We start from the raw sequence: 14,591 nt of genomic DNA, 5'->3' as shown, positions 1-14,591 counted from the left end.
GGTACACCACATCCACCTGAAACTCCAGACCTTGTTATGTTATTACTTGCCAATGTGGAAAGCAGCAGGGAGAATATCAGAAAACCTAAATCTGTTACTCACTTTGGAAAGACTGACTGTAGTAAGCCCAGTTTACCACCAATGACATAGTAAGATCCAGCACCTTTAGCCTTCCACCAGGGAAAAGAGGCAAAGTCTTGCATCAGATCAGTCTAGTCCCAGCTGCTGAGAATACCTGAAACAGAAGATGGCCGGATGAACCACATCAAATTGATTGTCTGCTGGCCAACACACAGGCTGCTTCCCTTTTGCAGTTTGTCGGCTTTTCAGATTTCTGTTCTCTGTCATTATTCACTTCTGTGACAACCTCTTCTACAGATGCTGGCAAATGACAAACATGGCTAGGAAAAACAATGTGAAACATTTTTAGATTATATATGCATAGCTGCATAATGACTAAGAGGAAAACAAATTTCTTGGCAGAGTGGATTTAAACAAAGTCCTAAAAAGTTAAAGCCAGTTCTACAAAGTTCTGTCTTTCTGCTGCCTTTCACTTGCTTTCCTCCTGTATTAATTCTTTTATTTTTTTTACTTTCCCATAGAGCAGCAAGGTCAAGACAGTGAGCCCAGCTCTCTACATACTGGCTACTAGCTGAGGCCGAGCCTTTGATGTTGGGAGTGGGAAGACTTCCTAAGGTACCAAGTTTTTTTTCAGCTAGTAAATAAAAAGAGATGATCCATGCTTTTCAAAGAATGGACATTTTCCACACTGTCAGTGGTTCTTCCTAGTTGACTGAAATATAATTCAGGCAGCACTTGAGAAGAATTAACTTCCTAAAATCCTCATTGTCCCTGCAGAGGTGCTTTGGTCCAAATACACATTTAGTTTCCTGGTTTTGTTCAGTTTTAAGATGCTACTCATTTTAGTGCAACTTCTTTTGCAAATCCCAGAATAAAAGGAAATGTTGCAACTGCACAAGTCAAAGCTGCTTGAAGAGAATGTATTGTAAAATTATCTCTGCATCCTTTTTAAACTATAAAAGTGCTGACAGCACTTTGATGTGGAAAGGATGAGATACAGTAATCTGAGGGGCTGCTATGAAAGGAACGACATGCTTTAAACTGGAACTATACAGAGAAACACACAGAGTAATGACAGCTTCACACAACAACTAATTTGATTCCTTCTCTGCACCATGGTGAGTCATTAAACCACAGACACCTGCTAATGAGGAGGGAGGCTTCTGAGCAGAGGTCACCTTTCTCCCACATTTTGCCCAATTCACTCGACCCCAGTTACAAAACTAGCAATTATCACCTTTTCTTCCACAGCATTTTGTCTTTGGTGAGTTTACTGCCACATAGAAATCAAATCAAGAAAGCAAAAAAATTAGTGTGTGCTTTTGCAATTGAAATTATTTCTAATTTTTAAGTAGAAATTACTTCTATAGATGGGGAAATCAGTGACAAATATTCCTTAAAAAAAAAAAAGATACCTCCTCCTCCCTTCTCCTTGCTCCAACTCCAATTAAATAACAAATGCAAAACTGGAATACTGAAGTTTCAAGCAGGAGTAACACTTGCTGTGTGGTATCACATTTTGGTATTGCCAATTCAAGTTGGGAAATGTTGACTACAGTTGGTGAGGGCAAGAAATTTCAAAAGCATCAGAACTACTTTCTATACAGGGAAACGTCATGCTCATCCATACACCTATTCAAGTTTCATATTTGAGAAGGTTAAGGCTTAAAAGAACAGACTTCCAGATTAAGGCAAATGCTGAATTTTAAATGCTAGAAGAGAAATGCATCAAATTATTTTTATATCTATGGATGTTGGATAGTGAAATATTTCCTAAAGCTCAGAAATTTTTCAGATTATTGATCAGAACAGAATAAATCCACTGAGTTGCAAATAATGCCCTGAATGCCTAGTGAAAAGCCATGCTGATCAGCTGTACCACAACTTCCCTATGCTTATATTAAGCATAAAACACAAGCGACTCACCTCAAAGTATCTGTAACTATCATAAGGCACCTAAAAACCAAGAGCATTTGCTTAATTTTCCCAGACTACAGGTTATTCTTCCACCCCTAAGGTATGTGCTGTGATGCAAACAGACTGGAAAAACTAGATACGTGTTGTCAAAACTATAAAGATTTATAAAACAGTGATTAACAGAGTAGGTCTTTATTTACACTTATTTGAGAGGCCAGTATAGCCTTTAAAATATTTTTACATGGATGCATTTGACAGATAAATTACAGCACATTTCTCTTATTATTCGTAGGGAATCTAATTAGTTGTAATTCTAATACAAGAAGGAATAATTAAGTTTTTAAACTCAGTGAGATAAAAAATGGACACACTCTGTGACCTAAAATGAGTTTAGAATTTCCATGTAAAAATATTTAGTGAATATGTAATGAAGTTGTGGGAAGCTGCAGGATCTAAACATCTCTTATGCTGAGAACAAAGCTACATGCCACAGAGTCAAGCTTAATTCTGCTGCTACTGAAAGCATAGTTTTATTCTTTGGGACTTGGGAATGCCTAAGAATGCTATGCTTTATTTCTTCTGTGTGTTCTTGATAATGCTTCCTCTTTCTCATAGTTATCTCCATTCAGATAGATCTGTACAACTCGGAAATAACCACGTGTTTGATCTGAACAACGTCATCTAGTTTACTGATTCCTGCTCTGGCACAGATCTTATCACAAGCCTTTTACACTTATTTACCAGTCAGAAAAGATCTGCCCATTGTCCAGGTAGAGTTCAAAGCGCTGGGTTCCACTTTCATATCTCTGAGGGGCCTAGGACCTGGCTGGAAATGGTCTGTTGCGATACACCTGAGAAAACTAGATCACTGCTAAAGAGAGATATTAACAGGCTATTTGGGGAGACCATGCCTACTATTTAAACTTCCTGCTTCTGTGGTAGATGAAGTCCTGAGCTTTTCCTGGGACCAGTTATTGAAAATTATTTAAAGCAATTATTTGCTTATTTATGTTTTTTAATTTCATTTATGAATGTCAACTTTTGGCCAACCCATGGAATGGGATGGAGAGAAAAACAACAAACTATCTAAAGTTCTGTTTCCAGTAGATGTTTTTCAGGGTTAGACAATCTTAGGGCACCAGGATGGTGTAAGAAGTGTTGGAGAGGAACAAATTTTGTTTGTGGAGGAGGTAGTTCTCTTGAACCAGAAGAGAGTAAGTAAAGCTGGGGGGTCACCAGCTCAGCAGGTGGCAGAGGGCCCTGCTGAAGCCAGAAGGTGCCTCAGCTGGGCGGTGGAAAACCAGCTGAAGTGTGTGAATGTGTGACTTTGATAGCCTTGTGTGTACACACTCCCAGCTCCTCGGGGTTGGTGTGAAATAGCCTGCGTTGCTAAACATCACAGCACACTGCAAAGCTCATCTGTCACAGACTAGTATCTGGAACTGCTGGGGAGGTTGTCTGTCAGGACAGGGAGGTCTTCCTTTCTGTTTCATGAATTTGTCATTGCTGTGTGGGGTAACTGCTGTGTAAGGCAGAGCTCTTAACTTTCATTTTAAATTCTTCTGAAAAAGTTTTCATCAGCGTGGAGCTCATTGATAGGAATCTTTTCATTGCTTTCCTTTCCAGGTAGGTCTGTTACCCCAGGAGAAGACCCAGCACTATGGGGTAAACGAAAGGCCATGCCCAGTTCTCCTGGCTGTTCCTGCCACAAACTCAACTTCAGCCTGTCAGTCACCATCCTCAGTCCCTTCTTCTTTCTTTGACACTACCAGCAATAAGCTAATCAGAGCTGAATGTTCAGTGCCTATGCACCAACTGGTAGCACCACTCTGATATACACCCTTTTACTTAACCATAAAAACTGATACTTTTCTGTAGATATAGCTACCTCAATATATTATCAAGCAGTCAGATTAGACTGAGTATCATCTTTTCCAGGAAGATCTGCAGTTCAAATTGTCCTGTCTGTGGACAGGATAGTGGATAATCTGCAGGTGGTTTTGGATTATAATTAAATACACTTACAAAACTAGTTTGCAGACTGAAGCCAGTGACTGATTCTTTGCAAAACTCAACCTCTCTTTGCTTTCTTTTATGACTCTTCTTCTGCTCTGTGGTGTTAATAATATATTAAATTCAATTCTATACTGAATGCAAAGATTAATGAAGGGATTTTTTTTCCCCCAAGTGGTATCCTTTCCTATTTTCAAGCCCTCTTCTCTCTTACCCTCCCCTTCGTGTTCTCTCTGAATGTAAAGGCTAATTGACAGAGAAACTGTCATTTTTTACTTTCCAAATTTTACTTTAATAAATTCCTCCTTTGAGGATGATGAATTCACTAGGTGCTGTGATGATGAGTCCTCAGATTTCCAGTAGTCATGATGCTGTCAATCAACTGCTGTGTTTAACGTGGAAAAAGTAGTGATGACTCTTACCACTTAAAAAATTTTATTTGCTAAAAAATTTTATTACTTCAGGTTATCATAAAAATCTGCCTTTCTGAGATTTAGAGGCTGTTCATGATTATTTTCCTGTGTATTTCACGTATTTTAGGAAAATGCCTAATAGGTTTGGTATTTGCGTTTTTACGACTCTGATGTAACTAAAGCTGTTCCTTGTTTACTCTCTCTTTGTTCTTCTTCACTTCATGCCATCTTTCTTCTCTGTTTATCTACACATGCAAACAAACAAACAAACAAATAGCTGGTTCCTGGACCACTGCCAGCTGTCCTGATGTCAACCAGCAAAGGACAAAAGCAGCCCTGCCCTTCTCACTGAGGAGCAACGCTTGCTCTGCACGGTGCATCCTCCCTCTCTCCAGAGGGCCAGAAGGATGTCCTCTGCAGGTAGAGGTCTCCAAACTGGAACCATTGGAAGAATTCAGTCATTTAGTTAACTTTCTATCATTTGGCATAAAATAAGAAAACCAAAACACAAACCAAAACCAGTCTTACAACTGTCCCTCAAAGTAACACCTCTGGTTGCGATGCTTGGCAGGATTTTTATGTTCAGAGATTAATACTGTCATGAATAGTTGACTTAATTTTCTTAAACTGCCCCTTCCTGAAAAAGAGCTCTTGGGGGCACTGTTTCATTACAAAAAGAAGGGAGAAAAGCTGACAAGAACAAGATGCTTCTGTTCTCAGAATTTAATTTCCCACAACGATACACAGTGATACTATAGAGAATGGCACATTAGTGATGGAACTACTATTAGTAAATTTTGGAGCTATGAAAACTCCTCAGTGTCAAAACTTAATAACTACATTCAAGGTAATTCACCACTGGACCTGAGAAGCAATGTAACAGTATATTAGGGAACTTACAGAAGGATTTCCAGAAGTAATAATTCATTATAGCTATAGGTAGGAGGTGGGGAAAAAATCCATATTGTTGTTAACAACTTGTACGGTAGAAAATAACAAAAGCTATTGGATTAGGTAGGGGAAAAAACAGGAAAAACATCTTACTTCCTAGAGAATCTTTGTCTGAAAGATGAAATTCTGAAAATAATTGATTAACAAGACAGTATTTTTCCAAATAATTCTTATACAAGCAAATTACCTATGATTCAATGCTTGGAAAAAAACCACAACAAAATCCCTCTAATCCTTACTGAAGTACACTGGCAGGAATACACATCAGAAAAAAAAATCAGGTTTTCAGGCAGCATTTGTATAAAAATTCATATACAAAGAAAAAAACAGACTACCCTCAAATATTAAGATTATATCAGACGAGATTTTTTAATTTACTTCTATAAAGTAAACCCAGTTTAAAGGTAAGTCATCCAAATAACGGTTAAGGAACATGCTTTGTAAATCTTAGTTATTTTATATTCTTTTGACCTGTGGTCTAGGACTACTGCATCTTAAAGGTTCTGAATCAGGTGAGTATTGGCACTTATTTTCATCTCTGTTAATTGAGGAGGCTGCCTGTCCTTGCTTTAACCTACTTTCCCTGCTAAAGCCATTTTGCCTCATAAGCCCCACGGAGATTTGAGAGGCAAAGCCAGTTTATTTCTACAGTGATCCTGCTTTGTTCAGAAATATTGCCAAAGACTTATTTGGAAACACTTCTCATAGGAAATAGGAACATTTGGTTCTTTGCAAAGACCATGACGACTCAACTCAAAATAGAAGGTACAGTTAGCAACTGTAAGACAAGTGTACTGCCTCCCTTCAAATATAACATCTGAGGAGAAAGCCCATTGAAAAAAACAAAAAATATTAATATTCATAGGGTATTAAAACATGGTGTGAGACTGTAAGCATTGATTTAACCATTGGTTAATTGCTTGATAGTTACTATATATGACATTTTCTGATGTGGACTTTACCATACAATCTGTAGTGAAACATTAAAGAAAATTACTATTTTTGAATGTACTTTCATGCTGCATTTAATGCTTTACAATGTAGAAGTCTTTTCACCATAATCAAAAAGGACGGGACAGTCACAATTACATACTTTGAAAAAAAACCTCAATCTCTTTCAGATTTGTAAAAATAATCTAATTTTTTTTCAAATTTGTAAAAATTTGAAGAATGTGTTGCTATGCTGGAACACCTCCTGTGCAGCAGGATGCAGATAGAGGGTGCCACCTGTATCCAGACAGGTTTTCTTATGCACTCTTCATGATCACTTTGTGCCTTCACAGAGAATAGTGTAATTATTTTATGTGATCCTCCCCTCAGTGAGGATCAAATCTATCTGTCCAGAAGCCCTCCTGGGAAGAAGACCATTTTTGACAGTGTTCAACTTCATTCATGGTGTCCCCAGAAGCTTTGTGAAATAAATCCTTTACCAGTAATAGGACAACAAAGATATATAACCATTCCAGTAGCTGAGCAGCTGAACTTCCTACCCTGGGTAGTTGAGCAGAACCATTCATGGCCATGATGATGCAGGGATGAGACAGTGCTTGGGACTAAAATTTAACCTTGCAGGGGAAAATAAGAAATCTGTTCCTTGAGTGCAGTGGGATTCTGCTCTTCAGATCACCCATGTCATCATACAGTCTGTTTCTATTTAGACCATACAGCAAGTCTGTTCTACTATTCTTAGTAATAGCTTTTTATTTATCTATTATTTATAGGAGGTCTTCATCAACACAATAGTGCAATTAGTTTGGCATTACTCCACTAGCTGTACCCTGGTGTTTGCACATCTTCTGATCTGCAGACCATAATGATAACTAAATCATCAAATAACAATAATCTTGCTCCTAAAGTTGCAATATCACAGCCCTTGGGAGAAATACAGCCATATGCCATAGGAAAAACAGTGCCCATTTTTAGCACAAGCAACACCAAGATACAAATCACATCACACAGAGTCAGAGTTAATTAAGTCAGGCACCTACTGTTTGCCTATAGTTTGCAATAGCTATTAATTTGAAGCTCTGCTGTAGTGCTAAGAAGAGAAAATTAACTAATGTCGCACTTTGTGACATGATGAACACACTGCTGAAGGGGCTTGTTATGATGACTTCTTCTGGATAACACTGCTCTCAGTAAAATTTTAGACAATACACCATAGTAATTTATAGGGGAAAAATGTTAACAGGTCTTACATTTGTCTCTGGGTAAAGTGAAAGAGGTCAAGAGCTCTTACCATTGATTATACAGTATGCAAAATCACACGACAACTGGTAAAACTATCAAAGCAGTGCCAACATTTTGGCATCTGTTTTCACTATTTTGAACCAGTAATTTTACCAATTTTTATGATTTTTTAAAATATATTCATCTTTAAACATGATAGAAACTTTGTATTTTGTTTAAAATCATAATTAATTACATCCATGCTGTCACTGTCACTCCAAAGTAATTGCTTTTATCTATTTAGTACTTGTATATTATTGACTGCAATACTTTCTTTTGAACACTTTCAGATTGAAGGGCTAACTTCCTCCATTACACACCACAAAGATTCTTCAATCTAGGAAAAAAAAAAGATAAGAGTCTTCTGGGTAGAGCTAAGAAACAACTTCTATTATATGAAATAGGATTGAAAATATAAAAATGAGAGACAGGAGAGAGCATCCAGGCTCTGTGAGGATTTAGACCAGCTACATTCACAAGTCAGGTAAGATCCTTGGATCATTTTCACCCTGAAGACAAATGTTTATCTCACATAGTGAAGAGATGCTCTTTAACAGAACTAAAATGTGTCACTTCCAAGAGAAGAATATTGGCATCACATTTTGTACAAAATCTAATAGTTACAGTAACACTAGTTGGATGTTATAGAGGAATTATATATTTTAATACATAGTTTAGAACTGAGTTGTTACTTTTATTGTTACAATATTCTTCTGCCTTTATTGTTACAAGTATGTTACTGTTTTATATAATAAAGCTCTTAGTGAAATACTTCAGGAGGTCTTCCCAGTGTTGTTACTGTGTTTAAACTCTGAAAAAAATGTTTTCAACCAACCTTCTGAATTTTTAAATCTGTTGGGGTTAACTCACATGGCTGTATATGCTACAAGATACAGGAGCTCCAAGAGGTGCTCAACGTCCTCCCAAGATCTAGATGTCCTGTCATGACATCAGGACCATAGGAATTATCAAGAAACTGAAGAAACTCAGAAGTTAAGAATACACAGATTTTTTAACTAAAATAAGGCAACCTATACACAGTCAGTTTTTCTCCAGCACATTATGATATACCATCTACCCATTGTGTATTTATGCTTTAATCTCTCACATGAGATTCATTGGAAGCAGTCAATAGCTCTGGTCAGACAGCACCTTTCTCTCTGCATTGCTGAAGAGATGAAAGATGAACACAACATCCAAATGTCCATTCAGTAGCTGAGAAGCAGTCAGTCTAACTTGTGCTTTAGTTAAAGGCTTGAGTGGCTGCTTCTGCTCAGTGACGTATTCATAAAAATGCAGTATGGACATAATATTCCTGTTTCTGATATCTTTACAGTCATGTTCCTTTATCTATTTAAAGAGTAAAATATTTGTAAAATTATATACCAAGATTTCAGTAAGACAAGGGTTACATCACATAAGCTTTGCATGCTTAGCAAAGGATGTGGACACAACCCCAAAACCACTAACCCATGCATTATGCGATGCAATCACTGAGTTAGTGCAGGTAGGCCAAAAGAAATGTGCATTCATTACCCTGGACTTTGGTTTCTGGGCACAAACACACCTTATAGCACGAAGCGTCATGACCCCACAACAGGGCTCTACTGTCCCAGCTCTGGAAAAGAGTAGAGATATTTTTTTCTTTAAAGGTCAGGAGATATAAAAATACTTCATAGAGGCTAAAAAAAATCAGTGCAAAGGAACAAAAACATAATTGAATGGGTTTTGGTTGCTAGAAAGGGATTTTAATTGCTAAACAAGCTAAAGATGCCAAATGATTACACAAATCAATTCATGGTAAAGCCTTGAAATTTTAGACATGTATTCTGACTTCAGGGGACTGGCTGTAAAGTGACACCTTGGTTTGATGAACTCAGCTCTGTGGGAAAGAATTGACATTCTTCTGCACTGTGTACGGACAAAGTGCCACTAAGGACATGAAAACACCAGTTCACATAGACCAGAGTGACCTGCACCTGCAGTGCTACCTCTGGCTTCAGTCCACATCACTAAGCAGGAACAGCTTCAGGCTTCAAACGAACAACCAAAAAAACATTAAGAATATCAATGAGCAGAACCGCATAGTAAAAAAATATTACTCCTTTATGCCAATCTGGATTCACTGCGCCTTCTTTTTCTGAATAATATGCTTAGTCTGTATATTACTTTAAGGGTAGAAGGTGCCTGAAGGGATGGGAATTGTTTCCAGTCCCAGAAGCTGGTCAGAGAACGGCATTGCCACTAAACTGAAAGAAGAGAGATGTTAGCACACAGACTAGGAACCTGCTTTAAACAGTAGCTGAGCAGATTTTTTTACTATTATGAGAAGCAGCTGAGAGACTGTCATTAAAAATAATAGAAAACATATGTTATGTGTTCTCACACAGTGGAAATTGTGTGGAAGTTCCACATATGATCATCCCTTCCCACTGAGCTCAGGGGCACAGCTCTGCTTTGACGAGGTTTCAAAACAGACTAAGAGTCTGCTGGTGCTTCCTTGAGAAAAACAAAATTTGTGATGGAGTGTCATGAATGTCACCCATTTGAGGAACCAATAAGAGAGATTTCTCGGTATTGTAAGACCATGATCTTAGAGCATTTATTAAAATGTAACGGTGAGGGGACTTCACAGCACAGATATTAGATCCCTCCGAAACAGTGGTGTTTATATGTAATGTAAGAGTATTCTTTCTCTTTCCCTCATGTTGCTTCTTAACATGCTGTATCAGAGATTACTCTTGCCACAACAAAGGGTAGCAGAAGGGATTGCATGGCAACATCCCACTCTGCTACCAAACAAGTTTACCTTTGTTGGCTAAGCTCAGCTCACTCATCTGACCTTAAACTAAAACCACAGAGAATGCAATTTCTTGTCTCAGTTGAGGTGTGGAGTAATATCCCACAACTGGCACGTGGCAACAGCTATCTGGAAACACAGTTTGAGCCTTGCACAAAATTTTAAGTCTACAGTAAATGTCACACTGATTAACTTGGATGGGAATTAGTAGCGTCCTTTCTCCTAATAAAGCAGGCAGGGAAAACAGTCTCTAATCCATCATTCTACAATTAATTAATAAAGCAATATTAACTACAAAGACTCAGCTACCAGAATAAGGTAATGATTGTGTTTTCTAGCAGTATTAGGTACTTCCAGTGAGCTTCTACATACGAACCATTTTGCTCACTTTTGGAAGACTGGGAGTTGATGAAGCTACAGATGCTTATGCCAGGAGAGGTGCCAGTCCAGGGAGTGCAGCATGTGGATGATTTTTAAGTTGTATAATTTCAAGCACAATAACAAAAACTGCCATGGGAAAACAATGTGTCTAAAACTATGTTTCCTGTGGCTTACTAATGGAGTATTCATGCACAACATTAAGCTGATGAATATGAATTTGTTGGACACATTATCCTTTCTCCCTTTGTGCAGGTTTCAAATATTATAATTATGTCTGGTTTAATTACTATTAGTCTCAGTTGAATTGTCACTGCTTTCAGGATTTTCAGTGTGCAGAAATTTATATTTAAAATTTGCCTTATCTGAAAGCAAACTTCTCATGTTGATTTAATTTTGTATGAACAGGGTGTTATTGTATTTTAAGGTCTGATCTATCACCATGCTTACTTAAGAAGAGGAGAAGCATTCTCTGTTGACTATTGCTGTCTTAAATACATATAAAGCCACTCGACATGAGTTAATTCTTATGCGGCTTTGTCTTTGGATTGTTTTTCCAGACTCCATAATCACAGTCCATTCCAACTGTAAGAATTTACTTCAGACTGAGGTAGAGATAAGAGATCCGAACCATCTCTTACACTAACAGAGTAGCTGCATGGCTCCTGTGGGGTTATTAGGATTGCTACAGTTAGATGCTTCATCCACCACAGACAGAGATCCGAGTGCTTTCCAGGCAATTAAGGAGGCCCACATGCTGAGCAAGAAGCTGTGGAAGACACATCAAGCAAAAGGATGCACCTGAATTCTTCCTACTCTCTAGAAGTCTGAAACCACACTCACAGCTCTACTTCAGACTCTGTACATTTGAGATCTTGAGTGCAGTAGATTCAAAAAGGCTCATCTGGAGTACTCAACCTGCACTGCGACCTACTCCCTTAACGCGTTTATTTGGGAACTGAAGGCATTGTCTTTTCACCCATACAGAATTAAAACTTGCATTTCTTAAAGCATTTCACCAAACCACAAGATCAGACTCACAATAAAACTGAAGGTATTCTCCCTTCACCCTGATGAGGAATAAAATCTAAGTGTGACCCGCTGCAGAAAAGGAACTGCAAGATGAGCAGAACAGAGAAGAAAGGAACAGAAGGGAGCTTCACTCCATAATCCAATAGTAAAAGCATTAACTTAGGAAAGAAGAAAAGGGAAACCTCACTTCACTGCTCCTATTCAGTATTAGACTGCCTTTTTCCTTTCTTGTTCAATGAATCCCACTTTTCCAGCCGCTCCTCTATTTTCCACATTTAAGAAGAGATCTGAAGAGTGTAATTTATGTCACTCCATGTTATTCAGCAGCTTTCAAAATATAATCATGTCTCTCAGAGGTTCTCAGTTATCTTCTGGTGAAGGCGCCTCGAAACAGACCTTTTTATTTCCCATCCCTGCCCTCAGGTTCCCTCTGAGGGGAAAGCTCAGCTGTCCATGTTCTCTCTCTCCCAGGGCATTTGGAGGGACAGCCTGAGTGATGGTACGTGTGCCATCAGCCACAGGATGTCTTTCTCAGACATCTCATTTTCTCAGAAAATGCCACTGCCACATTGGTGCCATATGCCTTTTTATTTCATGACACCTGTTTACACAGTATGAGTCAGGAAAAAGATTACTTCCACAGCAGAATAGGAAATCATAGGGCATTCACAGACAGGCAGTGGGTTCAGGGAATATCTAGTGAAAGCATTTAACAATTCATATTGTCAGAATATGTACAACTGTCCTGATACATGCTGTTTTCAGTCTCCTGTGTAAGTGCCACAGTTGCAAATAATTTTGAAAGCCAAAGAAATCAAATTCTGTAGCTAAAAATTAGTTTTAAGCAGAAAAACAAGTATGTACTTTTTCTGATTATTATTACTTAACATATCCTATCCATGTGTTGATTTTGAGTAGGGATTTCTTGCTTTATTGATTATATTTCTTAGTATTGCAAAGTAAATAAGAGAGTTGACTTTTATGACTTTGTAAGTAAGAATATTACCTCTCAAGCGCAGAATATTTATATCTGTTATGATACACAATGTTAAGACAGCATTGCTGGCCTTTGGAAAAGTTTGAGAAAAGGTTTGTACTCATTTTGTTAATGCTTCAAGTGCTGAAAAGACTGGTAGATTAGTTTAAACTGAAGTGGTTCTGAGTTAAAGTGCGCATAGCATGTGCAGTGATCTCAGACATGGGCAGCTGCTCCCTTTCTCTCACTCTTTTGTGAGTTTGTAGTGGAGGACGTAAGTCTTCTATGGCTGCAGCAGATAAACCAGATCTGTCCAATCATCAATGTCCCCTCCTACATTGTGATTTGAGCATGTAATAATTGTTGCAATGAAAGCAGTGCTACAGGTGTATTACATGATATGACAAAACAGAAGTACCATAATGTTGAGTAGAGAACAAATAAGTTGATTTAAAAACCTACAGAGAGAAAGAAAAAATTGGTAGCATTTTCCAGCCTTGAGAAAAGTTTCACTAAATTATGTTTGAAAAGGAAAATTGCGAGTAGCATTTTCCTAGAATTGCTCCTACCTCCTTGCCATCTTCTACCTCTCAACATATGGAGGCACTTCTGTGCCCCACTACATATGGAGGCACAGGAACTTGCACACAGACACAGGTGGGCGCAGCACAGCAGCACTGCCGCACTGCACTATCACAGATATCCCTGCAGGAACCATCTGGCTCTCGGCTGAGTTAATGCCTTCCTGACCCTGATCTGCTGTGTCCTATAAAAGTTTATTTTCATTTTCGTTTCCATTTATCTCACAAGAACCGAAAACGAACCAAAAGCACTTTAAGACCTTACGTAGCATTTTCCTTCCCCCCCCCATGCATTTAATTACTTTCCACAATCCAAACAAGTTTGTGTTTACAATAAGCCACAGGCCCTCTGTTCTTGTGGATTTGTGGTGCTGAATTACTTTGAACTTTCAGAGGTCAACCCCCACTCTAATACACAGGTGCCCTAAGAGCATTGTAACATTCAACATGGTATATAGTGCATTGTGTATCTCCTGGAACATATTTCAAGCAGTTTAACCCACAGTACATGTGTAAGTGACAGAAGTGTGTGCTACAGTACCCAATTCACTCAGTGAATTCACTACATTTTACAGAGGTGCTTTGGGCAGGTTTCCATCCTTAAGGGACGCCAGCTGACTGCTTGTTTGCTGTTATGTGTATGTCTGACAGGAACCTTGTACCTTTGGTACCAACGAGGTGTTTTTTCCCAGACCCTTCACGGGAGGAGCGGTTGGCACCAGGGAAATGCAGGGCAAACCGAAGGGAGCACAGCCCATGCTATAGAGCCACTCACTGCGGTGAGTCACTCGGAATCACAGACCATGCCGCGTTGGAAGGGACCCACATGGATCACCGAGTCCAGCTCTTGGCCGTGCACGGGACCATCCCCAAGAGTCACACCACGTGCCTGAGAGCATTGTCCAAACGCTCCTTGAACTCTCGTCAGGCTTGGGGGGCCGTGACCACTTCCCTAAGGAGCCATTCTGCCGGCTTAGCTCCTGCCTTATTTATTTATTTATTAACAACTCCCACTATCACGTTCATTTCAAACACCAAACCGAGGGCTGCCCGCACGCTCCCGCGCCCGCAAGATGGCGGCGAAGGCGGGGCGGGGGGGGGGGCCGGCCGCGTGCGCGCGGGGGCGGTGCTGGGCGGGGCCGGGGCCGTGCGCTCACTGCGCGCCGCCGGAAGTGACGCGGTTCGTGGCCGTGCGGGCGCGGAGGTGCGGGAGAGGGGTT

The 14,591-nt window shown here is 39.3% G+C and overlaps 1 protein-coding gene across 1 annotated transcript in view; it reads left to right on the top strand.

The window, feature by feature from the left end:
* The first annotated feature begins 14,524 nt into the window (after window positions 1–14,524).
* CWC22 (CWC22 spliceosome associated protein homolog) overlaps window positions 14,525–14,591 on the top strand; it is a 29,435-nt gene continuing 29,368 nt past the window's right edge. The window contains exon 1 of the mRNA XM_039388002.1: window positions 14,525–14,575. The gene's annotated coding sequence lies outside the window, so the exon portion shown is untranslated. The remainder of the gene's footprint in view (window positions 14,576–14,591) is intronic.

Source organism: Pipra filicauda, unplaced genomic scaffold (assembly GCF_003945595.2).
Source record: "Pipra filicauda isolate LSUMZ 115617 unplaced genomic scaffold, ASM394559v2 scaffold5_size6683894_pilon, whole genome shotgun sequence".
Lineage (NCBI taxonomy): Eukaryota > Metazoa > Chordata > Aves > Passeriformes > Pipridae > Pipra > Pipra filicauda.
The sequence above is the reverse complement of the archived record's forward strand: the minus strand, read 5'-3'. Positions and strand labels throughout refer to the sequence as shown.